This window comes from Arvicanthis niloticus, chromosome 5 (genome assembly GCF_011762505.2).
Source record: "Arvicanthis niloticus isolate mArvNil1 chromosome 5, mArvNil1.pat.X, whole genome shotgun sequence".
NCBI classification, from domain to species: Eukaryota; Metazoa; Chordata; class Mammalia; order Rodentia; family Muridae; genus Arvicanthis; species Arvicanthis niloticus.
Genome location: NC_047662.1, coordinates 66,439,716 through 66,466,476, shown reverse-complemented (window position 1 = coordinate 66,466,476; position 26,761 = coordinate 66,439,716). Strand labels below are relative to the sequence as shown.

Below are 26,761 nucleotides of genomic sequence, written 5' to 3'. Positions count from 1 at the left end.
ATTCAGAACAGTGACAGTAAATAACATTGGATGTGGACACTTGGGTCTCTCCTTTGCTTCTTTGAACCAGCATTACTGTCTTGCTGGTTCCTGTATTAGTTTTATTTATTCTTTATTTTTATATGTATGTGTGTGTACTCACATGAGTCTATACATGCTATGTGCATGCCTGATGCCTGTATTGTTACCACAAGGTGCTGCCCATAATTGGCATCAATTAGGGCAGTCAGGACAATTCTTCATGTGAGGATCCCTAAGCAGGTGATTCTAACTAATGGTGACTTTAAAACCAGCTATAGTATCCTCCAACATATTACCTTAGACACTGGTTTGACAGAGCGTAATTTTGCAAGTTTCAAAAGTATAAATTCTAAGTATATTAGCATTGCTTCTCAACTTCTTGGCTAAGATCAAGTGATAAGATTAACACAAGTGTGGTGTGTGTACGTGGTGATGGTAGGGGTACTGGGAGCTGAATCCAGGTCTTGTGGGCACTTAGGGGACACTGACGTGCTGAACTAGGGAGCTACACCTCTGGCAGAATTTCCTATTTTCTGACTCAAGGTCAAGGCTTGTGGTCTTCAGGTTTGAATGGAGTTGATACTGAGTTCATTGCTTTGTGTCCTCCAGGGGCTTGTTGTCCACACAGTCAAAACCAGATTATCACTGTTATATCTATACGTCAGCCTGTAAAACAGGGTAAGTATGTGGAGAGAAAAAAAACCCCACAATTCCTTTAAGCACATAACCTAGAGGCTGTTCACAATGCATTTCAAATCTCACCAGACATAAGTTAGTCACGTGCAAAGCAAAGTGAAAAATCTTGTTTCTAACTAGGTAACTGTATTCGAAGCAAACTCAAAGAAGCACATAACTGAAAGGACGTTGCAGTGGTCACAGGAGATTTGCAGTCTCAGTTACAAAGTTATAGCCCATGCCTGCATGCATGCCTTGCATAATGACATGCTGCTTAGTGATGAGCCATATATATAGTGGTCTCCTAAGAATTTTCTTTTTTTAAAAAAAATATGTTCCGCCGAGCGGTGGTGAAGCACACCTTTAATCCTAGCACTTGGGAGGCAGAGGCAGGCAGATTTCTGAGTTCAAGGCCAGCCTGATCTACAGAGTGAGTTCCAGGATAGCCAGGGCTACACAGAGAAACCCTGTCTCAAAAAAACAAAAACAAAAACAAAAGATAAAAAATATGTTCCTTGTCCGTTTCATACTCGTATATAATATGTGTCTATATAGTTTTGATGGTCCATGAGGCCAACAGTATTCATAGGGAGGTGATCCACACCTGGCACTGGATTTTTATTTAATAACCCATAAATTCTGGGATTGGCATTATTCGCCCATGCATAATAACTCCAAAATGAAAAACACTTATTGCCTAGAGATACTATAATCATAGTTATGTAATAGCCCAATGCATGTTGTTCAATGTGTGTTTTTAGTCACACTGGTATAAACAAACCCACCACACTGCCAACCACAGAACATAGCTCGTATAATTATATTCAGTGCATAATACTTGATATTTAAGTATTTTACTGACTTATGAATGTACAATCATACATTTTTTATCATCATCTTAGAGTAAATTCCATCTATTTTTTATTTTACTGTAAATAGTATTCTGTTATGCCAGAACAGCTTCATACATATGTTTATTGTGTCCCTTCACTGCATTAAAGCCATATTGAGGCCAAGCATCATGATTTATGCCTGTAATCACAGCAACCAAGAGGCTGAGGCATAAGGATTGCAAGTTTGAGAACAGCCCCGGTTACAAAGCAAGAGTTTGTCTCAAAACCAAACAAAAAGCCCCTTTGAGTGATCAGCTTAAGCCATTTTGGTTTGCCTGAGTGTTTTTGCAATGATGAAATTACCTAACACTGTATTTCTCCAGACATTGCCTCATTAACTATTGGATTAATTTCTTTTCTGTTACTACAATAAACTATCCTGACAAAAGCAACCTAAGACAGAAAGGGTTTATTTTAGCTCACAGTTTAAGTCCATCCTAGAGAAGAAGTCAAGGCATTGGGAGCTTGAAACAGCTGGTCACATTACATACAGTCAGAAGGCAAGGGCAAAGAATACATGCATCTTGCTCAGTTCATTTCCTCTACTTTTATGCAGTCCAGAATCTCCTTCCTAGGGAATGATGCCTCCCACAGTGGGCAGAATGTCCTATCTTAGTTGAGACAATCAAAGATAGTTTCCTACTGACATGCCTAAAGGTTCATCTTCCGAATGGTTAGCACTGACCATCATAACTATAATTACTAAAGTTTTGAACATTTCATTTATAAGTCACTTATCCTATGTGGTAGATACTATTTTGAGTTCAACTCTTTGGATAATAAAACTTAAAGATGGGTGAGAGAGAATGGAGTTTTTGTGCCTATATCATTCTCCTCTTCTTCATAAACAATAGAAAGTTTATCTATTGCCAGGATATGGGCCACTCAAGATAGAGATTTATATTTTTCAGATTTGTTTTCCTAAGAGTTACAATGACTAACATCTAGTCAATAATATGCAAGCATAAGTATATGTAGTTGAAACTTCCTGAAAAGGTACCTGACCTTTTACCTGAGGTACATCATCCTTGTATTTCACTTCTTCATCCTCTGTGCAGAAAAAGGGAAATCCCATTGTATATAATACACGCCTTGCTCTAGAGGACATTATCCTAATGAGCCAGACACAGAAAGATGAACAGCATAACTTAATGTTAGAAAGATGAATCCCATAAGTGACAGAAGCCATCTAGGAAAGGCTATGGCAGGTAAGTGAGTGTCCTGGAGATGGCCCATTGTTTTACATGGCTGCTATGGGTGCACTCTGGAGAGGCACAGCCCCACAGACTTCATCCCAAAATTGCTTCTCACTACTAATATACCTTTTCTGCTACTATTACATAGCCTAGCAATTCCTGGGCATCAGTCCACCCTATTGGGCAAATTTCATGCAAATCGACAAGAAAATGAACTATTTTCCCCCTTCCCTTCTCCCTCTTGATCTGGCCCTTTTTGCTCCAACCCAAAGGTTCTTTATTTATTTATTTATTTATTTATTTATTATATGTAAATATACTGTAGCTATCTTCAGACACACCATAAGAAGGCATCAGATTTCATTACAGATGGTTATGAGCCACCATGTGGTTGCTGGGATTTGAACTCAGGAGCTCTGGAAGATCAGTCAGTGCTCTTAACCACTGAGCCCTCTCTCCAGCCCGAAGATGAACTTTTATGAATAAATGCTGATTAGATGAAGTAGTGACTTTATAGAATTTAAATAATTTTAGGAAGAAAGTTTAAAGAGATGGTTTTATTTGTTTTTGCCAGAAAGATATAATAAAGTTAAAATCAAGAAATAGAATGTGCTCCCCCTCATAGACTAGTAAGTAAAGGCTGCATAATAAGGAATACAATGAGCTTTCACAAATTTCAAGAGAAATAGGCTTGGAACAGATTTGTGATCAAGGAAAAGTATTCATTCTAAGCCAGGTCCAAGGATGAAGCCACAGGTGTGCACTGTGATAAATCAAGGCCATGGGAAACTGTTGCTTTGAACTTATAATGAGCTGACAGAATGAAACACTGCTTTGGACTCACTATGGACATCCTTCTGAAACTCCCCTTTTGTGTAACATTTTATCGATGAGGTAATTTTACAAAGATCTTTTTCTAAGAAGGTATAGAAAGACTGAGAGAAAAAAATAAAGTGTGGCTTTTGGGGCTCTGCCCCATCCATCAAATGTATATATGTATATGCCTGTCTATAATTTTTTTTTCCTTGACATGTCTACAAGTACGAAGTATAGAGAGTCCTTGAAAAACTACAAGTTAAGGCAGGAGTTAAATTGCCAGAAGCCAGCAGCTTTTGGCCACAGAATAGCAAAGAGTGAAAGAAGGCAGAAATTGTCAAAAGTAAGCAGTTTTGGGCCATGCAATCACTGATAGAAATTGCCAAAGGTAAAACAAGTTTGGCCACGATCACCAACACTGTACCTCCCCTTGTTGCCTGCCTCAGTACCTGGGTGCCTGGATAAGCCCCCGGCACATAAGCATACTCTCATACTCTCGGGAGGGAGTAGAAAGTGGTGTGGTGGACAGCAGGCTCTGGTGTGGCTGTAGAGGAGAGATATGGGGAGGTATTGATCAGAGGATGTAAAATTCCAGTTAGGAACAAGCAGATTTTGTGTCAGTGTGGCAGTTGCAGTTACAGCATACCTACACTCAAAAACTGCCGAGAGTATTTCAAGTGTTCTCATTCTGGCCACACAAACCACTATGTGAAGCAAAGCCTAGGTCAGTTTGTTACCTTTGGTTATTTATATACTTCAAACTGCAGTGACACTTCCACCTGTTTAAATACAGAGAAGTTGTAAGCAGGTAGCTCAGTGGTACAGCGCTTGTATACATGCCTGAAAGCTGGCCACACGTGCTCACAAGGAAAAGGCAGAAGTGGTGCTACATTGTTTCTAATGCTGGCTGCAGAAGAGATGAAGTAAATACGCTCACACACAATTTATGCACTTTGATTCACTTGCTTCAGCCCTCTCTCATTACACTGGAGGAAGCCAACTGCCATGTTGCTAGATCACTCCGACAGCCTACAGAGATGCTAACTAACACAGGGATAAATGGCTCCCAGCCAACACCAGTGGAAACTGAGATTGCCTGCCAATAGCCACACCAGAGAGCCCAGAAGTCCTAGGCAAGCCTAAAGATGTCAAGAACTGAAGCCAAACTCTTAACTATAACCTCATGAGAGAACCATTTCTGAGCCAGACTCATGACTGTAAGAAATCACTGCATTTGTTTGTGTTATTTTAAACTAAAATGAAAAGAACTCTAAATTAGAGATATGATGTTCAATTGCAGAGACTAAAACTGGAAGCCATTTTAAGGAAGATAATCTAGTTCAGTAAATTTGTTTTTTCCCCTTCTCTTCTCCTTCTCACTCCAGCCCTGCTCCCTCTGGCCCAAAGGTTTTTATTTATTTATTATATGTAAGTACACTGTAGCTGTCTTCAGACACCTTATAAGAGGGCGTCAGATCTCATTATGGATGGTTGTGAGCCACCATGTGGTTGCTGAGAATTGAACTCGGGACCTCTGGAAGAGCAGTCAGTGCTCTTAACTGCTGAGCCATCTCTCCAGCCCTTATTTTGCTTTTCTACCTCATGAAAACAGATAGACCAACTTTTCAGATACCTATAGTGTTGGGGTCCACACTAGCCCCACGTTGGGTCGGCCAAAAAACGTCGAAGCCCAGGCAAAATGTTGAGGCCCGGGCCAACCCACGTTTGGGCGGCCACTGTATCCCGGCCCAAGCTGCCGCTCGGGTCTGCGGGTAGGGGTTCAGCAAGAGCGAGGGTGAGGGCAGACTCGAAGAATGGAGACCAGACAGGGTGTGATTCAATCCCGTTTATTCTTCAGTCTCTCTTCCTCTAAGTGTCTCCTTCTCTGTCTCCTCTGTCTACTGTGTCTGATTCTGTCTGGAGCCAAGTGTCTTCTACCTAATGTCTGATGTGTCTGATTCTCTGATCTCAGTCTGATTCTGATCTGTTCTGTCTCTGCCTTTTATATGTCTCACTTCTAAGCCACGCCTTTAAGTTACACCTTTAATCATGCCCTTAGGTCTTGTCTCTAACTCTGATCTCTATACTTCTAAGTCATACTCTTAAGTCACACACCTTTAATCTCACACACCTTTAATCTCACGCACCTTTAATCTCAAGGTATCTAAACCAAGATTATCGGAGTGTGCGCAGTGTTGTAGGCTATTGTAATCCAAGTCTCATGTCAGGGTATATGGCTCAAGATGGCTGCAAAGCTGATAGCCGCTTTCTCTATAAGTCGGCCCCCAACACTATAGTAAAATACCTGTCTTGAAATAGACACCCAGAGTTAAGCACTACATACAATTCTACTCTACTCCCCAGGTGCTGGGGAACCAAACTGGGCCTTTGTACTCACACAACTAGCACCTACCACTGAACCATGTCCCCAGCCCTACTATCATAAGGGGGAGGGGCTTGCTCTTGTATGTGCATGCATGCACTCTCAGAGGCCAGAAGAGCGCATGAAAATTATAAATTTAGTAGTAAACTAGCTCCATCTCCTTTCCTATGAATATCTAGTTTATGCTCTTGTAGCTTACCGCAGTAAGGTCCAAACTAAAATATTTTTAAGACTTAGTTTTACTTATGTGCAGATGTGTGTGCTCCTATATGTGTGTATGCTGTATCATTATGGGTACCCAAGTAGGCCAGAAAAGGGTGTTGGGCTCCCTAGATCTGGAGTAAAAGGCAGTTGTGAGTTACCCAACATGAGTGCTGGGAGCTCAGCTTGTCCTCTGGAAGAGCATCAAACACTCCTAACCACCCAAGGGACCGGCTCTCCAGCCATACTATTTTTTTTCAGCTTCTGCTATATTAGATCATTAAAAACTGTCGTTTCTACTAAGTTTGACCTCCGTTACCCTGAGAAGTTTCTCTTGGGTCTCTCTTCCTCATTTTACCCAGCCATTCAGCACACTATTGAGTCTTCTGTAATCACAGCTCCGGGATGGACCTGTTGATGGAAGGATGGATAAGATACTGGGGTCGAGTCTGAAAATTTCGATCAGTAGTGACAAGTAATAAAGATGGTACACAGGGCCAGTGGCAGAGAGGCTTTGTCATAACTGTAACCTGGTTACTAGCTGGCTTCCCTCCCCTTAGGTTATATACCTGTGATCCTTAGCACCCAGAGGCCTGACCCACTGAAGTGCCAGGCTAATTCAATGTCATTGTTAGCTTTCTGTTGCCGAGTCAAATACCTGAAATAAGTAGTTTAGGGAAGAGAGATTTACTGTCAGCCTATTGTCACGAACTTAACTGTAGAATATGTGGGTTCTGGTCTGTGGTGGCTATTCCTGGTTGTCAACTTGACTACATCTGGAATGAACTACAATCCAGAAATGGAGGGCACACCTGAGATCCAGATCTTGAGGCTGGGAGACACAGGCTTCTGTCCAGGATCTTGGCATGGACATTTTAAGGCATAGTGGCCATGAAAAGCTTAGGCACAGGCAAGGTAGTACACACCTTTGATCCCAGGAGATCTCTGAGTTCAAGATCAGCCTGGGACAAAGCAAGTTCCAGATCCAGGAGTGGTGGTACATGCCTTTAATCTGAGCCATACCCTGTGTTGAAGGCCTACATAAGGACATTGGAAGAGAAGGACATGAGAAGGACGACTCATTCTTCTTCACCTGCTTGCACTTACTTGCCAGCACATCTGTTGGAGCCTACTTCTTCAGGATTCCAGCTTATACAGAAGACCAGCTGAAACAACTAGCCCTTTGGGACTGAGGAGCTAATGGTTTCTTGGACTTCCCATTCACAGCTCATTGTTGGGTTAGTTGGACTACAGACTATAAGTCATCATAATAAATTCCCTTAATATAAAGAGACATTCCATAATTCCTGTGACTCTAGAGAACCCTGACTAATACTAATACTAATACTAATACTAATACTAATACTAATACTAATACTAATACTAATACTGGTCTCAATCCTAATGCAAAAAAAAAAAAAAAAAAAAAAAAAAAACAACCCAAAACAACTTAAATAGCCACAAACTACAAGATGCCATCTTTTTCTGTCAGTTGGGTTTCTCAGTCTACATTAAAACTATAGTGAAGCAGAATCATCACTGTATGCAGCTCCAGGTTAACCAAAGCTACATGCTTCACAATAGCCATGAGGCAGAAAAGCTAAGCTAGGAAGAGACTAAGGACAAGATTCAGTCCTCAAGGGCAACCTCTCTTCACTAGGTCTCACCCTGCTGACTTTCCATCACCTCCCAACATCCCATCAAATTATAAATCAACATGCCAGGTGGTGGTGGCGCACGCCTTTAATCCCAGCACTCAGGAGGTAGAGGCAGGCAGATCTCTGAGTTTGAGGCCAGCCTGGTCTACAGAGTGAGTTCTAGAACAATTGGGGCTATATAGAGAAACCCTGTCTTAAAAAAAACAAAACAAAACAACAACAATATATACACATATATATCTATTGCCACAGATGAATGAACACATCAACGAGACTGGAGTCTTCAGTCCACTTCCCAAAGCCACGTCTGACTGTTGTTACATTCAGGGTATTTTAAATCCAGTCTGTCACACGTATTGGCAGACTAATGAAAAGCACTTTCAACAGTGCTTGAAAGTCATAGCTTTGATGTAGTTAAGCCAGACTTCCCAGGGCAGTTAACTATGAATTTAGACTTGGACAAACGCTGCCATTGTGCATAGTTGAGATGAACAGCTAAGACTCCTGTCAGACTGTCAGCATTGTTTGTGCACACACACAAACCAGCTGAAACCTGTCTACCCATTTCTGGACACTTCCTTTTTCTGTCAAGTGTCTTGTGCCCACGTTGCTAGGTGGTTCTCGCTGATCCTGGGAGACACAGGGCGCACGATCTCCCCTTTCTCAAACAAACTGCTAAATTTAATTTGTCTAAGGTGATCTGGCTTTTATTTTTGGTGTTGGGAATTAACCTAGGATAATGTTAAGCACATGCTCTATGCTTGGCCACACCCCTAGTCCTGAAGACTGGCTGGCTTGTTGGTTTTTTCTTATTATGCTAAACTTACAAGTTGGGGTTTTCCTACATTCTAAAAAAGCATTTGACTGCTGGGCTACATCCCAGCCCTACAAGCATTAGCAAAGGACCAGCAGAGAAAGGGATATGATGACAGAGAAGCTGGGGGTTTTGTCCAGATGATAGATAACTCAGAAGCTGCAGTCTGCCAATTCTGGTTCTGAAGCAGTTTGCTAATTGGTCTCTCCTTCCTGGTGACAGACTTTCTTCAATGTTTTACATTCATCTTTCATCAAAATGATCTTCCTTGAATTTTTTCATTTTAACCCTTTTTGTATATGTCCAAATATTTTTTTTTTACTTCAGTTTTGTTTTCTCTTGGTAGTACAAGTGATGAAATCCATACTCTAAGCAAGTAAGTACTCTACCACTGAACACATTTTCAGATCTTTAATGCCTGTTTTTTTGTTTGTTTGTTTGGTTGGTTGGTTGGTTTTTTAAAGATTTATTTAAATATTTTATATATGTGAGTACATTGTCGCTGTCTTCAGACAAAACAGAGAGGGCATTAGATCCCATTACAGATGGTTGGGAACCACCATGTGGTTCCCAACAAGAGCAGTCAGTATTCTTAACCTCTGAGCCATTGCTCCAGCCCTAATGTCTGTTTTTAAAGGCCTCTGGAGATTAAAATTGGGTGCCAGATTCATGAATCCCACAGAATGTCCAAAGCTAAACACTGTTAGATTATAACGAAACCTGCAAACATGACCACTTACTGAAGAAGAGAAAGAGGCAAAGAACAGATGGCTGCACTCTGTCCCTGACCTCTTCCTCTTCTTCCTTCCCCTAAACTACAGAATCCAATACCCACCCTCACCAAACTTATCTCCTATACAAGTTTCTTGACCCTTTGCTTATTCTGTGTTATTTTCTCTCTGGATAATAGCCATCACCTTTGCAAACTGTCATCTTTGCGTAGGCTTCTCAAGTCGACAGCTCCAACCAGATCAACAGCCTATCTCCTAATCTGGGCTTCTATCTGCCAGATGACACACATCTTCCTACATTTACCATGGTGCACACACCCCTCTCCATCAGGAGACTGGGAGTCATGTCACCCCCAGTTGATCACTATCTGAGCCATGTGATCTCACTTGTAAATATGTCTCCACTGTCTGTCCAGGATCTTTCGAGTAGCAACAGATATATCTTGTTTTGTTCGTTTTCAGGGCCTGGGGGGTGGTTTGGTTTGATTTGATTTTGAAACAGGATCTCACTGTGTAGCCCTGACTGGTCTGAAACTCTCTTTGTAGACTAGACTGGCCTCAAACCCACAGAGATCAGCCTACCTCTGCTGTAATTAGATACTATTCCTAGGTGCTGTAATTAGATGCTAGTGATACCATATATGCTCATCCCAGCTTTCCTCCCCCCTCCCCCCACTGGAATTTTAGCTGGTTTATTGACTCCACTTCCATGCTTTACAGATGGCTACTTCTTCATTAGGGTACAATAGAGCAGAAAGTAAGTATCTAGGTTTCAAATAGTGAGTTCAAATAGAACCTCAGCTCTCCCTCCTCATATCTCCTAGCAAACCATTTAAAAGAACTACATTCTAATCACTTACTGTAGTCAATAGGAGTAACAATATCTATTATGTTGGGAAGAGTAAATCACACAGTCTGTTTGGAACATCTGCCCACATTGTGGGTGGGGCATTCTTCTCCAGGTGACACATGGCTCATGAATTCTCCTTTGCAGAATAGAATATAGAAGTGCTTAGTGCATTTTACCTGTCATCATTCTTACTAGAATTATGTTCTAAAATTATGGGCTTAAGTCAGGCATGATAACGAAGACATGTAATCTCAGCTACTTAGGAGGCTAATGAAAGTCAAGACCAGGACTTTGAGACCAGCTAAAGAAAAGTAACAAGACTTGTTGGGCCTAACACGAGGTCTAATCTCCATTCCACCTCCACCCTTCAGTCATGTACACAGGTGGAGGGCGCGAACAGGCCCTAGAGAGATTTACATACTAATGAGGTACCTGAAGGCCAGAGGTGGAGCCGATTAAACATTCCTCCCCAGCCCCTCCCCCTTCTCCCCTCCCCTTTTAACTCAGGTCGATCCTGGGTTTATGGGGTATGCATCCAGATCCATCCATGATCTGCCATGTGAATAAACCAGTTTAGGAAAACCAAGGGCTTCCTCCTGTGTTGGGGCTGCGCCGCTATGAGGAACCGTGAGGAGCCAGGGAGAGGCTTTTAGTTAATGAACAGCCGGGCCCAACTTCCAGCTGGAGGAACCCAGAGAGTTCCCAGCCGACTACCCACAGCATGGCGGGAGGAACCCTGGGATCCCCAAGCCTTTTTTCCCCCACAAAGACTCTGTGCCCAAATTAAACAATAAAAGAAGATACAAGGCACAATGAGGACCAGCAAGATGGTTTTGTGGGGAACAACAACAAGCCTAATGAACTGAGTTCAATTCCCAGGATACACATAGTGCAAGGAGAGAATCATTTGCCGCAAGTTGTTCTCTGATCTCTTTGAGCCCAAACATAGACACACAACCAGTCAGTCAATCAATCAACCCATCAATCAAAAGTAAACACAAAAAAAGCTCGTTTCTATGTTAGACCAAACGCATGCTGTCTTTTACCCTTGAGGCATGTGGAAGATTATTTCCTAGCCACCTTCCTTTTAAGAGATTCTGATGAGTCCTTTTCTCCCAGAGATTACAAAGGAGGCCATGTGTTCTAGATGTTGTTTCTACAAGACAAAGGAAGACATGGGTCTCTGAGTGATCATTGAGCAGAGTCCCACACTAAGTTGCAATAGGCAGGGGTGAACAACTCAAATTCTAAAATTGTCTTTAAAAAATCATTTTCTGCTGGTCAAACCTGGTGTTGTATTGTGTGGTAGTTTGAATAAAAATGGCCCCCATAGGTTGATAGGGGTGGCACTCTTAGAAGTTGTGGCTTTGTTGGAGTAGCTGTGGCCTTGTTAGAGGAAATAAATATATCACTGTGTGTGTGTGTGGGTGGGGGTGGGGGGGTGAGCTTTCAGGTTTGAGAAGCTCAAGCCAGGCCCAGTGTTGCTGTCTCTTGCCATCCACAGATTCAGATGTACAACTCCAGCTATCTCTCCAGCACAATGTTGGTCTGCTGTGCTTCCCGCCTTGACGATAATGGACCAAAGCTCTGAACTGTAAGCCAGCCCCAGTGGACTGTTTTTCTTTATAAGAGTTGCCATGGTCATGGTGTCTCTTCACAACAATAAAACCCTAAGACATGTTGTAACACATGTAAAACCAAAAATAGGCTAGCAGATTAAAAATTTTCAAGCTGTTTGGTGACAAAGAAATGTCTGTAATCTAAATTTGATTTTTAACATTATTATCTCAGTGTGTATTCACTTCCTAGTAGTAAAAACACAAATGAGGAAAGTTTAAAGAGAAATTTTGAGCAATGGTAGAAGAATTTTAATCCGGCAACATGGATCCTCTGGCAGGAGATTACATGGAAAGAGCGAAGTCTGTGTGATCCGGCTGGAGCATAGACATGCCAGACACGGTTAATCCCTCTGCCTGAAATACAGACATGCCTTTAGCACACACCTTTCAGGTAAAATTAGTTTGTGGAAATGTCAAAACTCAGTTTTGACATCCAGCGGGTAAACTGAGGCAGGCAGCGAGGTGTGATGTCAGCAGATGGGGTCAGTGCTAAATGCAGCTGACTTTGGGGAGTAGGGGAGTCAGCACTAAGAGAAGCTGATGAGGGTCAGTCCAGATAGTGACCACTGGGGGCTGCTGTGTATGTCAGCCAGCTATTAGAGAAATTACTCAGAAAAAAAAAAAAAAAAAAAAAAAAAAAAACCCTCAGAACTCTTTTAACTCTTAGTGCCAGCAAGAAAGGAAAGGAAAAAGAGAAAATTCACACACGCGCACACACACACACACACGCACACGCTCACAAAGTAATACACACATGCATGCATACAGATCTATAGACAGACATATACACATTCACATACTTAATGGATGGAGCAAATCTCCAACAAGCAAGCTCCAAGCATTTCACACACACACACACACACACACACATACACACATATACACATATACATATATACACACAGTCGGTAAATGGAACAAGCTCCAACACACACTTTATTTTTCCTTCCATAGCTTATATACCCCAGAAAAATCTTTCAAGCAGTATAAAATTACAATGTGACTACATTCTATTTTTCTTCTAGTGAATGAATATGAAGAAACAGTGTGTTCCCCAATATCTTTACAAGAAATAACATTAGGCAGTACAGGTAAAACTAACTATTCCCAAGAACCCACGTACATTCGTAACTAAGCAACGTGTTTACATACTCTAGTTGCTGGACGTAGAGAAATTAAAGTGGGATAAGCTGGCTTGCTTAGTCATAATGCCAGAGGTGCTACATAGGGCAATTGGAAGAAAGTTGTCATCAACAGTGTTATTCATCTGTGGTCCCTATTTGTTATATTGTTCATCTATCTGATAATATGCCCACTGGTACAATGATAACATAAGTATTATTGGGAATAAACAACTGCTTTAAAAAAAAATGGATTTAGGGGCTGGAGAGATGGTTCAGCAGTTAAGATCCAGAGGTTCTGAGTTCAATTCCCAGCAACCACATGGAGGTTCACAGCCATCTGTAATGGCGTCTGATGCCTTTTAATGCTGTGTCTGGAGACAGCTACAGTGTACTCATATACATAAAATAAATAAATCTTTTTTTTTAAAAAGTAAAACTAAATTAATTTATAAAAACGGATGTAAAACTTGCTGCCGGGACTGGAGAGATGTCTCAGTGGTTTAGAGCACTTGCTCCACTGGCAGTGGACCTGGGTTTGATTCTCAGCACCTACATGATATCATGTGACTATCCTATCCATCCCTCCAGGTCCAGAGATACAACAGCTTCTTCTGGTGTCTACAGGAACAAGGCATGTATATGGTGGGCACACACACACAGGGGCAAAATACTCATACATACAAACATAAACAAATCTTGAAGTCTTCTGCACAGGATGGAATTCGTGTCTGACACTGTACGCCTGGGTTAACAGGGTAATAGGTTCTTTCCCATGGCTGGAAAGAACATAATGAGAGTGTTGCCACTACATGTTATTACACTAAATGAGCATGATATGCTTATCAAACTGCTTGCTTACAAATTATGTTTATGTTCATAGGTCAGTGATGCTCTCATCTTTGAACTGAGAAGCTTGCTTGCTTATTTATTTATTTATTTATTTATTGCAGTGAGCACTAGCAACTAAAGAAACACTTAAATGAATAAAGTCCTGAGAACATGTTCCTGTTGAATGCTTACCCATGAAGGAAACATGCATTACTCCATCCAAGACTCTGGGAACACTGAGGAAGGGGCAGAAAGCACGTGAGAGCTGCTGGAGAGGATGGAGTGCTGTGGAACGTTGGGTAAAGTGGGGGTCCCAGGTCTGGCTGCTGCTCTGGGAGGCAGGACACGGGACTGCAAGTTTGACTGCGCTCTCGCCCCACACCGGTGCCAGGTGGGTTTTCTTGGGGAACCAGGCACCGCTGGAAGCCACAAAAGAGCTGAGAATAAAGTGGGGGCCCATGGACTGAACTGGCCCATGGCTAAAGGGGAGAGGGGGGAGAGATGCCTCGGCTGCGCCCCGCTGGGAAAGTCCTTGGCTGGTTGCAGCGATTTGGCTTGGCTCGGTCTTCAGCAGCTTGCTTGGGTTGGTGGTTGCTGTGGCTGGGAACATAAATAATAAAATAATTAATCCTTTCTTTGAACGCAGAGAGGTCTTCTGCGGAAGATAGGTCTTCTGTGGGAGATTAGACGGCAGCTTTGTAGGTGAAGGCCTGTTCCATTGTTCCCCATGGAGGATTCCGATGACAAGAAGCAGTCCATGATTTTAAGATGTTTATTGTCATGGAGGAAAGTAGATGAGAAATTGTACCCCGTTTTCTCAGGATGGGCCTGAGGTTAAATGCCTTTTGCAGGGAGGAGTGTCTAGGAAGGAAAGTTTAATTGGCTAACCCCTTCTGGCCTTTAGGTACCTCATTAATAGGGAGATCTGTTTTGAGGCTATGTGACCTCTTCTACCTGTGGTGGGTCTAAGGGCATTGCCCTTATGTGACTGAAGGACACAAATCTATTGAGGGCTGCAGCCTTGTGTCAGGATCCTAGTATCTAGGGGTGTGGCAAAACGTCTGCTGTCCCTTAGGGTCACCTGGGTCCCTCAGAATTACCTGGGTCCCTCAGGATCACCTGGGGTCTCTGGGATTTCTAGCCTGTGTTCCTTTTTGTTGTTATGCTTTTGTATATGTCATATGTTGAGAGCATAGTTCACCACAATCCCCTCCTACTCATCTTTTTCTTGTTCCTCCCTCTCCAGTTGGTTCCCTTGTCCCCTCGGACAGCTTTCCTTCTACTCTCAAGTCATATTTCACGTCTCTGTATAAAACCTAACTCCAGGAAACACAAGTGGGACTAAACATGTAATTTGTCTTTCTGCAAATGGCTTTTTACTAATGCAATTGTTTTCAACTGCAAATGACTTTCAGGCAAATGACATTGCTTGTTAACATAGAAATGCATCGGGTGGTTAAGGCACATTTTCTTAGCACTCCTCTGTGGTTGAACACCACTGGTGGTTCCATAACTTAGCTACTGTGTACACTGTTGCAGTAAATATTGATGCATACATATCTCTGTGATGTGTCTCCTTGGAGTCCCCTGAGAAATTACCAAGGAATGACCTAGCTGGGTCATATTGACGATCTACTATTAATTTTTTTAAAAACCCTTCATCCTAATTTCCATAGTGGCTGAACTAGTTGATTTTAGAGGAATTTTAATCCAGCAACATGGCTACTCTGGCTTAAATAAGACACTCTTAGCACACACCTTGAATCCCAAACAATGAAGGTAAAGTTCGTTTGTAGAAGAAAGCAGCCATGTTTGAAAGTGACATCTAATTGAGAGGCAGACAAAGTGACGAATCTGAGAAAGATTTGACAGAATAGGATACCCAGCTTTCATGAGAACAGGTAGAAAAGAGAGGCTACTTAAGAGAGTAGTACACAGAGAGGGAGGAAGCAGTTTTACCAGGAGAGTTTTACAGAGACAGGTTGAAGAGAGAACAAGCTAGACACAGGTTAAGACAGAACAAACCAGAGAATAAGAAGGAGCCAGAAGACCAGAACAAACTTGGAGAGTTAGTTTGAAGACAAGCAGAGCTCAGAGAAGCTGAGAGATGTCAGAGTGAATCAGTCAGCTTAGAGAGGAGTTTGATCCAGAACAGCTGAGTTGATCCAGCCAGCTAGAGATCAGAAAGAACTAGAAAGGGTGAGCTTATTCAGCAGTAAGTCTCAGAGGCTAAAAATGTTCTAGGTCTAGATTAGATTGTACAGAGGCTAGAAGCTTCTAGAACTAGGCCTAGGTTAGCAAATGGAGGCAGTAAGCCTTGGAGATGACAATTACATCAGACGAATAAAGGTTACTTTTGCAGTTGGTATTCCCCCAGTAGTGTATAACGGTTTCTTTTGTCACATATTAACCAGTAGTTTCCATTATTCATTTTCTTAATCATTATCATTCTGACTGAAGCAAGATGGAATCTTAATGTTTTTATTTACATTTCTCTTACGGCTTTTTCATATTTATTGGTCATCTGTAGTTCTCCTTTTGAAAACTGCCTGTCCACTAGCTCACTTGTTGCTTGAGTTGCTTGCTTTCTTGTTGTTTAGTTAGTTCTTTGAGGTTTTTAGTATATTCTAGATATTAATCCTCTGGCAGATATGCAGCTCACAATGATTTTCTCTTGTTCTATAGGTCATTGCTTTACTTTTCTGCACAGAAAAGTTTCCTTTTCTGTATAGAAGCATCTTAATTTCACAGGTCTAATCTGGCAATTGCGAGCCTTATTTCCTGAGCAACTGCGAGAGAAACCCCTTGCCTATGTCTAGGGTTTCAGGTCTGATGTTAAGGTCTTTAGTCACTTTGAAGCTGATTTGCCTCAATGAGGTAAGAAAGAATCCATAAGCAAAAGCTTCCAATGGAGTTCTCTCTTCAAGATGATCAAACTATGGGATAGCATTGATGAAGAGACATATGTCTGCCTCTATCCTCTATGCAAGAAGAAGCCACAGTCTTTTATGTAAAGTTGCTGGAATTAGTTAAGGCCTGACAATTTCCCCACTAGTTGTGAGAATGAAAATCAATCAATCTAGCTAGCTAACTAGCTATTAAGCTAGATTTCTATCTATCTGTAGAAGGTGGTCCTCTTCCCCAGGGGCTAATTGCTAGGCCAAAGGAAAGAGCTGGGGCTTTCAGGTCCCAAGGCAGGCTAAGAAATGCAGGGGAAAAAGAGATTTTTGCCATGCTTTGGAGGGAGAAAAGGTGATCAGCCTTGTGAGTTCATGGGTGGAGTGGCCATAGTCTCCTTCTCCAGGCAGGAGGTTAGAAACATAACTCAACTGAGGGCAGATTTAGGATGTTGAGCTGAGACTGAAGGTAACTGAGCAACCGAAGCTGAGGGCAGATTAAGAGGTGCTGAACTAAGAGTATTGGGCAGGGCACAACAGCAGTGGGAGATTAGACGTACCCAACAACTGAGCCAATAAGGCAGGTTGAAAATAAGTTAATGTGTGTGTGTGTTTCATCCACAGATCCTGGGCAGGGCCGCTAGCGTGGTCAGCCTGGAGCTTAAAACAGGGTAGCAAAAACTACATGCTCTATCTATCTATCTATCTATCTATCTATCTATCTATCTATCTCCCTTCCTACCTATCTTCTTGAGACAGGGCCCAGGGCCTCATATAGTCCAAGCTGGCCTTGAGCTTGCTATGTAGCTAAATATGCCTTGGATTTCTGATCCTCCTGCTTCTTCCTCCCAACTTTGAGATTCCAGGCATTCGCCTCCACACCCAGCTTTTGAGAATGAAACTCTAAATTTGTGTGTGTGTGTGTGTGTGTGTGTGTGTGTGTGTGTGTGTTTGGAGGGAGGTCAGGAGACTTTCATAAATCAAGTCTTTCCTTCTACCATGTAAATCTCAGGAGTCTCAGCGATCAATGCAGGTGCCAGGATTGGTGGCAAGTACTTTTACTCACTGCATCATCTCACCAGACCCAAAATGCAATTTTAAAAAGAAATCTGGTCCTCATATTTTCAATATATCTTCCCCTTGTCCCCAGGAGGGCTCCTATTCAACCTCAAGTAGACCAAAATAATATTTATATGTGGCATTATTTGGTTTCATTAAGTATAAGAATATTTTCTGGCAATTTAATTGCTTTTCACTTACTAAGTAACTATAAACAGAAACTCTAAAACAAGGAACCCAAAGAATTGAAATTTCTCTAGGAATCCTATGTTGGGGAGGGGAATGGTTAATGTCTGGCACCAAGAGAGGTTTGGAACCTTTATCTCTCAGTTTAACTGACAGGTGCATATTTCCTTGGGTTTGTTCTGTATTTTCTATAAAATTGTGACACTGTCATGTGAAAGACAGAAGGAAACCAAACCATATGCCTTCAAGGACCTAAGCCTGGTGATAGGACCTAAGCCTGGTGATAGGACCTAAGCCTGGTGACATGACCTAAGCCTGGTGACAGCTATAGTTGTCTGCCATCTTCCAGGCGTAGGACTTAAGGTACTTTGTTTTATTCTCTGTATTTCTGTATTCTTTCATGAAAGTATAAAATGAGCACCTATTGCTTTTTTGTCTTGTTATTTTTATTTTTAGTTATATTTTATTATGTGTATATATGTGGGTGAGACAACAGAACTATGTAAATATGAGTCCATGCCCACAGCGGCCTGAAGAGGCCATCCAATCCCCAGGACCTGGAGTTAAAGAAATTACCAGCAGCCAACATGGTTGCTGGGAACCAGACTCAGATTCTCTGCAAGAGCAGTATGTGGCCTTAACTGCTGACTCTGTTGGCCTGATATTGCTGTATTAATGCCATTTTAAAATACTGAAATGAATAATGGAAAAACTACAGCATGCTCTTGAGAAATACTCTAGCTACATTCATCTTTCCTATAAATACATAGTCTTCCCCATGGGGCTCTAATTTAGCAGGAAGAGTTGAAAAGGAGAAGGACAAGATGGGCGTCTTGGCTTGCCGATTCCTACAGTGGGCAGAGTGCAAGAGAAGATTTCAAGTTAGGTTTATACAAGAGCCACTTGTGAGATGCAGAGACTTGGACCCCAAGGGAAGAATGAGACAGTAAGGAGCAAGAGAATGGGCTAAAAATTATAGGAGAGATCCCTCAGGTCCAACCTTTGCTACAGAGGAAGGAGAAAAGAAAATCTGTGATTCAGCACCCAGATTGGGTCATTAACTTTGGCCTGCTACAGAACAATGATGATTTAAGGGTCATTCGGCCCTTGGACTGCTAAACTGTGAACGATTTTAAACAAGAAATGAGAGAGCATCTCACCATTTGGCTCCTGAGGCTGGAGGCATAGGGTGAGTGGAGCCAGACAAGGCTGAGAAAACAGAGGAAGGATGCAATCCAACTGCACACCTCTCCTTGAGGCCAAGGAAGGATGCAATCCAACTGCACACCCCTCCTTGAGGCCAAGGCACCAAACTGACAGAATATAAGTAAAACTAGTCTCTTTATATACTGACTCAGACACTTTGATGGCTGTGGCCCTCTAAGTATCAGGGACTGGAAGACAGTGGAAGGAAAGGCATCATGGAGAGGTAGTGTTTGGCGTTCAGTTAGCCAGAGGGGATCATGTTCACAGAAGACTTGGGAAAAGAGTTCATCCAGGAATCTCTGGTTCTTTAGCGTTAGTTTCTGGAGCCCCACAGTGAGAGGTGATCTTTCTGAGGCAGGGCAGCTCTAGAAGACGTGAATGATTTAGGCTGGCATGTAAACCAGCTTCATAAAGTGCTAAAGCCATCAAGAGAGGATGAGAACAAGACAAAGTAGACAAGATTCTGTTTAGGTTACTATTCACAGTTAAATACAGCACGATTTGTGTCAACGTGGTTTCTAGGGGGAAATCGGTGAATGGCAAATATTAAGCTAATGAGGTTCCGGGCTGCATTGGAACCCGAGCAACAGTTCCTGGAAGTCGTCTATGAAGAAGGGATGTAGGAAGAAAGCATGACTTGTCCTGGTGTAGGCAGCTATACCTCCAGAGTTTGTGGTGTACATAGCAAAGTATGTTAGGGGTGAAGATTGCTCACCCAACCTACAGTCCTTTCAACATCCACTATGGCTACCAGACAGGGAAAGGTCATGTTTCTGGCCTGAAGCCTGTCACTGAAACCAACATGAGTAAAGAAGCACCCTAGGATGAGGAAGCCAGACAGCTCACAGAAAGTGATTGGAGGTCAAAGAAGCTATAGTTAACATTACAATTGAAAAAGTGTAATGATTGGAGCGTAGAGTCATATTAGATGGTGTGTTGTCTCCGATACACAGCACTGTACCTAATAGTGTGCTTTTGATGAAACAACCAATACAAGTGATGTGGTGTTTTCATTAAGTGTTAACCTTGCTACGCAGAGAGAGAGAGAGAGAGAGACAGAGACAGAGACAGACAGAGAGACAGAGACAGCATAAACCTTTGAGTGTCTTAAAGATTTGTAAAAGCATCAGGAAGTAAAGACCCCCAAACTCAGGAGACCCTTCCTCAAGTCTCAGGAAATCATGACCACCCAAAGATCACAAGAAACCATACCTGGATGCAATCAGCAGAGGCTTTATTAAGGAAGTTGGCCAATCAAGGTCAAACCACAAGCTCTCTCTCAAGAGCAAGGTTTAGCCTCGAGTGGCGGCATAAGGGATCTTTTAAAGAGGAAAACCACAAACCAGGGGAGTGAGGAGGGGGTGAGGGGTTGCCAAGGATACATAACATAAGAATAGCGAAACATTCCAGAGAAACCCACCCTGAATGGTTAATAGCCATGGAAATTACTCAGTACAATCATTTTTCTCAAAAATGTGGTTTTACCATATCACTGCCCTACCCTGTCAACTATCTATTAACTATTTCTCACTAGCTCCAGCCGTAGAGCCACAGCCCTGTCATTGTGTTTTTACCACCCGAATGACTTTCATTCTTTACAGCCAGTTCCTGAAACTGGCCTGGCTTGTTTCAGAGAAAAGTTTCCATGTCCCTAAAAGATCTTAAAAAGCATCTATATATGTATATATTCTATAAAAATGATTTTTTATAATTTTTCATTCTTCAGAAGAACAGAAAGGAAAAGAGTTTAAAGTTTTGTGGGTGGGAAAGTTCACTGAGCTATGGGGTTGCTTGGTGAAACCCTTACATCCCTTTTAGTTGTTGGCTGGAGATGCCTCTCCAAGGACACTCAAACTATAAAATTATTGCCACTATTGTTAACTGCAGCCCAGAGCTAAATGGTAAATTCTTATTCCAGAAGACACTAGTAGCTACAAGAACATACTCTAGCTGCAGGACATGAAAAATTCAGGCTGGAACTGTTCTACAAGCTCTATTTTTGATGACTGGATTTGTTATGCTGAAAGGCATTACATAGCCTTCTGGGAAGAACTATGTGGTGGTTTGAATGAAAATGGCCCCTGTAGGGAGTGGTACTATTAGGAGGTGTGATTTAGTTGGGCGTAGATGGGACCTTGTTGGAAGGAGACTCACTGTCATTAGGGCCGTGGGCTTTGAGGTTTCTGATGCTCAAGCCAGACCTGGTGCCTCACGTTTTCTTCCTGTTGCCTGAGAATCCAGATGTAGAACTATTTCTCCAGCACCATGTCCGCCTGAGCACTACCATGCTTCCCGCCATGATGATGATGGACTAAACCTCTGAACTATAAGCCAGCCCCATTAAATGGTTTTCTTTATAAGAGTTGATGTGGTCATGGTATCTCTTCACAGTAATAAAAATTTCGACTAAGACAAACTAGCACCATAATGCTACCCACATGACAGGCAGGATGTGCTCACTAGGGGGATAGTTGTTAGTTGTTAGAAATCCAACCGCAGTTCAGAACAGACCATTCCAGACCACACGGTTCCAAGGGGGAGAAGGTTTATTCAGGAGATAGGGCAAAGGTGGGAGAAGAAGGTAGAAGGATAAGAGAGAAGAGAAGTAGAGGCTGGCCATGACCACGTGGAGAGAGAGGAAGGGGGGTAGGGGACAGAGAGACAAGAGGGTAAGAGGATAAGAGTAAGAGAGTAGGAGATTAAGAGTAAGAGAGTGAAGAGGGGGCAAGCAGCCCCTTTTATAGTGGATCAGGCCTACCTGGCGGTTGCCAGGTAACAGTGGGGAGGAGCATAACTGGCTATTGCCAGGTAACTGTGGAGGTGGAGTTTAGACAGAATACTAACAATAGTGGCATAACTATTATGGTTTAACCAACTGCTTTTGGATTGAATTTTAAATCTGTACTCCAGGAAATAACCCAAGATTGATGCTATAATATAAATGTCAGGGAGGGTCATAGAATTCATGGAAATATTGAGGAGTCCCACCTGAGCTAACATGTAACCAGGGGAATTAGGGTCCCTTCTTGGGTTTCTTAGTCTATTTAATAAAAGAAATTAAGAACTGCCTCAGAAAAAAAGGTCAAGGGTAATTTTTATTAGATTAAAGAAGAAAAAAAAAAAAACAAAGAAACAAAACTAAAAAAACAGGGCAGCTGCAAATCCAGTTTCCCAAGTAAAAGAGATGAAGAAAAGGAAGCGGAAAGGGCATGTGGTTGGAATTAATAAGCCAGCATGATGGTCAGCCACAATGCGGGCAGAGAGGCTTCTGGGGAAGAGTACAAAACCCAGAGAAAGCTTTCCTGGTCTCTGGCCAGCATCTGAAAGACACAGAAAAGAAGGAAAAGGGAAAGCTGTGATTTCCTGAGTGATTCAGAAAGCAGGCAGGCTTAACTGGCTGCAGGGCTGCAACTCCATGAACAGCCGCCACCCTGTGGGTGTGATTTGGGGAAAAGAAAATATCTTTCCTTTATCTTGACTCCAGGAGAATCAGTCTTTCTGAGGGTAGGCCAGGTGATTAACCTACCCAACTGGATTAACTCTTTAGGGAGGAGACAGGGCACATCTCTTTTGATTCATTCTTTTGAGCAGAGGGAAATGGCTTTCCCTTTTTGGGCCTCCAACTATAAGCCACACTGGGGAAGTGGCTGCCAGTCTTTTGTTAGATGGATATGAATTATATGACTTTTTAATTACTTTTGAAACATTTGTGTTTGTGCCCTTAGATTATTAGTGCTGTCATCCTCAGTTGGTCATGGCAGGGAAACTTCCCCCCCACCCCCCAGTGGAAAATATACTACAAAGACTCATAACTGATCAAGATCCTAAGAATAACTGAATAAGTGACTATTGCTCTGGCATAATAGCTCAGTACTCAGCCATGAAGGGGACAATCAGGCAACTATATCACTACCTTCAAGCCTAAGGAACATTGCAGGGAAAAGGCATACAGAATAGAAGAGCCAAGAGAAGGATAGTGTTGTATAGGTATTTCATCTAAACTGACACATTGCCTACCATGACACATCTTCCTCCTTTTAGGGAGGAGGAAAAATCATACAGCTTACAAGGTCCAGGCAGTTCCTGAAACTTTTTTTTCTTTTTTTCTTTTTTTTTTTTTGGTTTTTTTTTTTTTTTGTTTGTTTGTTTTGGTTTTTCGAGACAGGGTTTCTCTGTGTAGCCCTGGCTGTCCTGGAACTCGCTCTGTAGACCAGGCTGGCCTCGAACTCAGAAATCCACCTGCCTCTGCCTCCCAAGTGCTGGGATTAAAGGCGTGCGCCACCACCGCCCGGCGTGAAACTTACATGACTCAGAAGGTCCTTCCCCTAAAGTTATAAAAGCCCTAAGCAGTTGATGAGGGAAAAAAAAAAAAAAGACTCTTCCATCAGCCCACCTGCCTATGAGCTATGTAGGGAATGCCATGGATGCAGGTTTTGTGAGTTGTCAATCATTCTGGGGCGGGCTTTTGGTGGGTCAGTTACCCTTGAGTCACCCATACTCCAGTAACTCCTTACCGCACTGCTGTTTATAACCATAGAGAACTTACTATTCCATTAAGCTGGACTTGGGTGCAGTAATTTTTTTCAGTCTATTATTGATGGGGCACTATCTGAGGTAAGTGGACATTTGTTCACATCTCCTCAGGAGAAGTCACACAACAAGGAGCCTCAGTTTCCCTTTTGAGTGACTCCTCCACTGGGACCTCTGAGCATCCATCCTCAGAGGGTGGCTAGATTTGTACTGAGCAAGTGATCTAAGAGAATGCAGAAGCTACAGGTACACTTTATTATCTGCCCTCCAACATTACTGTCTTTTCTAGCTTGTTCCATTCTATCCTGTAGGATCAGATCTGATTCTATATGGGTAGGAGTCACCAAAACTGTGAGAAGGAAGAATCATTTTAGAACTGGCTACTCAGCTCAATATTTAAAAATTAAAAATGACTTGAAACACAAATGCAAATATTTGTAAGAGTAAATTTTTAGGCTGGGCATGGTGTCATATACCTTTAATTTTAGCACTTAGGAAGCAGAGGAAGCCAGACCTCTGAGTCTGAGGTCTACACTCTAATTTCTAAACCAACTAGGATACATAGTGAGACTTTGTCCAAGGCAAGAGGCCTCTTCAAACACTGTAACTCTGCTGTTCTCTCAGTTCTCTAAAAATGTAACACCCCTGTAACTTCTGTACTTAGCTTTCAGTTATACAACCTATAAGCTCACTTCAAAGACGATATTGTTTACCAACAGGAGAGACTTTACCAAAAGCTGGCTGAAGATAATATGTAAGGAAGACAGTGCATTTGGTCACTACGAGGAACCACTCCTGAAAGCATCAGGCATAAACAAGTTGCATAGACCAAGATTGTCTCAAACTCCCCATGTAGCTGAGATGTCCTTACACTTCTGGTTCTCCTGCCTTCACCTTCTAAGTGCTGGGATTACAAGTATGTGTCACCATGCCAGTGGGGGTAAAAAAACATAAACAGAGTTTTATAATGTTTAGCATCACAATATATGTTTAGCTATAAAATGAATATATTACTGAAAGAATATCATCTCTTCCATCTTTTTAACCTTATTTATTTTTAAAAATAGTTTTTAATATCTATAGGTGTATTTTTTCTGCATACATTTTTATGATCCTGTACTTGCCTGGTGTCCATGGATACGTGAAGAGAGCCTGGGATCCCCTGGGACTGGAGTTACATATGTTTGGGAGTCACTATGTGGCTAATGGGAATTTAACCCAGGTCTTCTAGAAGAACAACATGTTCCCATCTCTTGAGACACTGATGAACCAGCCTGACTCCATCTTAGGAAATAGCAACCATGTCTTCGTTTCAAAAAGTTGTTATGACCATCTTGCACCCCTTACCTTTGTTTGTTATTAAAACCACCTGTTGTTATGACCACTTTGTTGTGTTCTGCTTCTATAACCACCATCCCCCCATTTATAATGTCTGTCAAATCTCCTGTTGGAAAACCCCTATCCCTAACCTATAAAAGCCCTTGTCTTATACATGTCCAAGGCTGACATCTTGAACCCTGCCTTAGGGGGAGGCATGAACATGAATTAAAATACTTGCTTTAATGAATTGCTTGCTTTTTAAAATTTGGCTGTGACGATATATTTGGGCTGGGGTCTTTCTTCTCAAGTCTTTGGAATTACCACCATCTCTCCTCTCTCTTATTTGTTTTATTGTTGGGCCATAGTGGTGCACGCCTTTAATCCCAGCACTCCCAGTACTCAGGAGGCAGAAGCCGGCAGATGAGTTAGAGGCCAGCCTGGCCCACAGAGTTCTAGGACACCCAGAGCTACATAGAGAAACCCTGTCTCAAAACAAACAAATATTTATTTTTATTATGTCTATATGCGGAGGGGGGGATGGTTATATGTATATATGAGTGCAGACGCTCTCAAAGTCCAGAAGATGGTATCAGATACCCTGGGGTTGGAGGTTTGGCTGTTATGAAGTGCCTTGTGTGGGTACTAGGAACTGAACTACGGTCCTCTAGAATAGCAGAGCATAACCCTAACCACTAATGACAGGGTTTTGAAGTGAAAGAGTATCTTAGCAATTGGAGTCAATAAAAGACACAAAAATCACACCACATAGCAGACCTCATGCAAGAGATTTATAGGTAATAGGGGGTGAAAAATGGCTGCCTCTGAGTAGGGATGGAGACAGTGGTAGACAAGGTCATGATGGCAGGCTTAATCAGGGGTAGGAGCATGTGCATGGGAAAATAGGGCCACTGAAGTGGAAACTTAAGGGTTCTTTGGAGAGTCGGTTGTGTTGGATGGTGTTTTGCTGAGGCAAACACAGACAGGAGTGTTTTTGTGTAAGGAGCCGCAATATAATCTGCCACCCCAAGTTGGCGCTAGCCTCGTGTCTTCTCCAGATGTAAACAATTATCTGCGCAGCTGCCAGGCAGAAAGGCGTGCCAAAGTCACTGAATGTTGGGTGGTGAGCGAACAGCCAATCAGAAGTGAATACGTCACTCTAGACTGTACTTAAGCCAGGCCCCTTCCACAGCTCAGCCCTTCCGCGTTTTTCCACGTGTGTGATACAGATTAAAAAGCCTCGTTTTGCAGTAACTACCCGATCTCTGCGTCTCGTGCTTTCTCTCCCACGGATGCAAGGCTCCGGGGTGCGCGTTAGATTTTTGTCCTGAAGTAGACACAGGTGAAAGACTAAGGCAGACTCATGAAGGAATGTTTCACTGAAGCAGACACAGGAGAGAGGACGTTCTGCTAAAGCAAACACATGAAAGAACACGTGATGAAGGATTCCTTGCTGACAACACACATGTATTGATCTGCCTTACATTGTGTAGTTGAGCTCCATTTGTTGTGACTCCACAGAGAGAAATGCACCAAAAAACTTCTGGTGCTGTGCCATGGCTTTTTTGCTGCTTCCTCAGACTTCAGCTGATAGGCCGAGTGATGTCAGCTGGGACAGACACACATGCTGAGGTGAGACCCTTGGAGGACACATGATGTTTGGAGGGACTATAAAAAGAACTCCACAGATAGTGACAGAGACTGAGCTAGGCTTGCTTATAGAGCTAGCTGTGCAATGCCTGTTGATCTTGCATCTT

General features: G+C 42.4%; 1 long non-coding RNA gene across 7 annotated transcripts in view; it reads left to right on the top strand.

Annotated features, from left to right (window-relative positions):
• LOC143442422 (uncharacterized) overlaps positions 1-25,068 on the top strand; it is a 45,250-nt gene extending 20,182 nt beyond the window's left edge. For 2 of the 7 annotated variants that reach the window (XR_013110626.1, XR_013110622.1), the window contains exons 2-5: positions 11,743-11,832; positions 13,570-13,612; positions 13,932-14,200; positions 24,407-25,068. This is a non-coding gene — a long non-coding RNA (uncharacterized LOC143442422). Of the gene's footprint in view, positions 1-7,220; positions 7,424-11,742; positions 11,833-13,569; positions 13,613-13,931; positions 14,201-24,406 lie in introns of all 7 variants that reach the window. The other 5 variants (XR_013110628.1, XR_013110624.1, XR_013110627.1 and 2 more) reach the window with 4 other exon arrangements.
• The last annotated feature ends 1,693 nt before the right edge of the window (positions 25,069-26,761 follow it).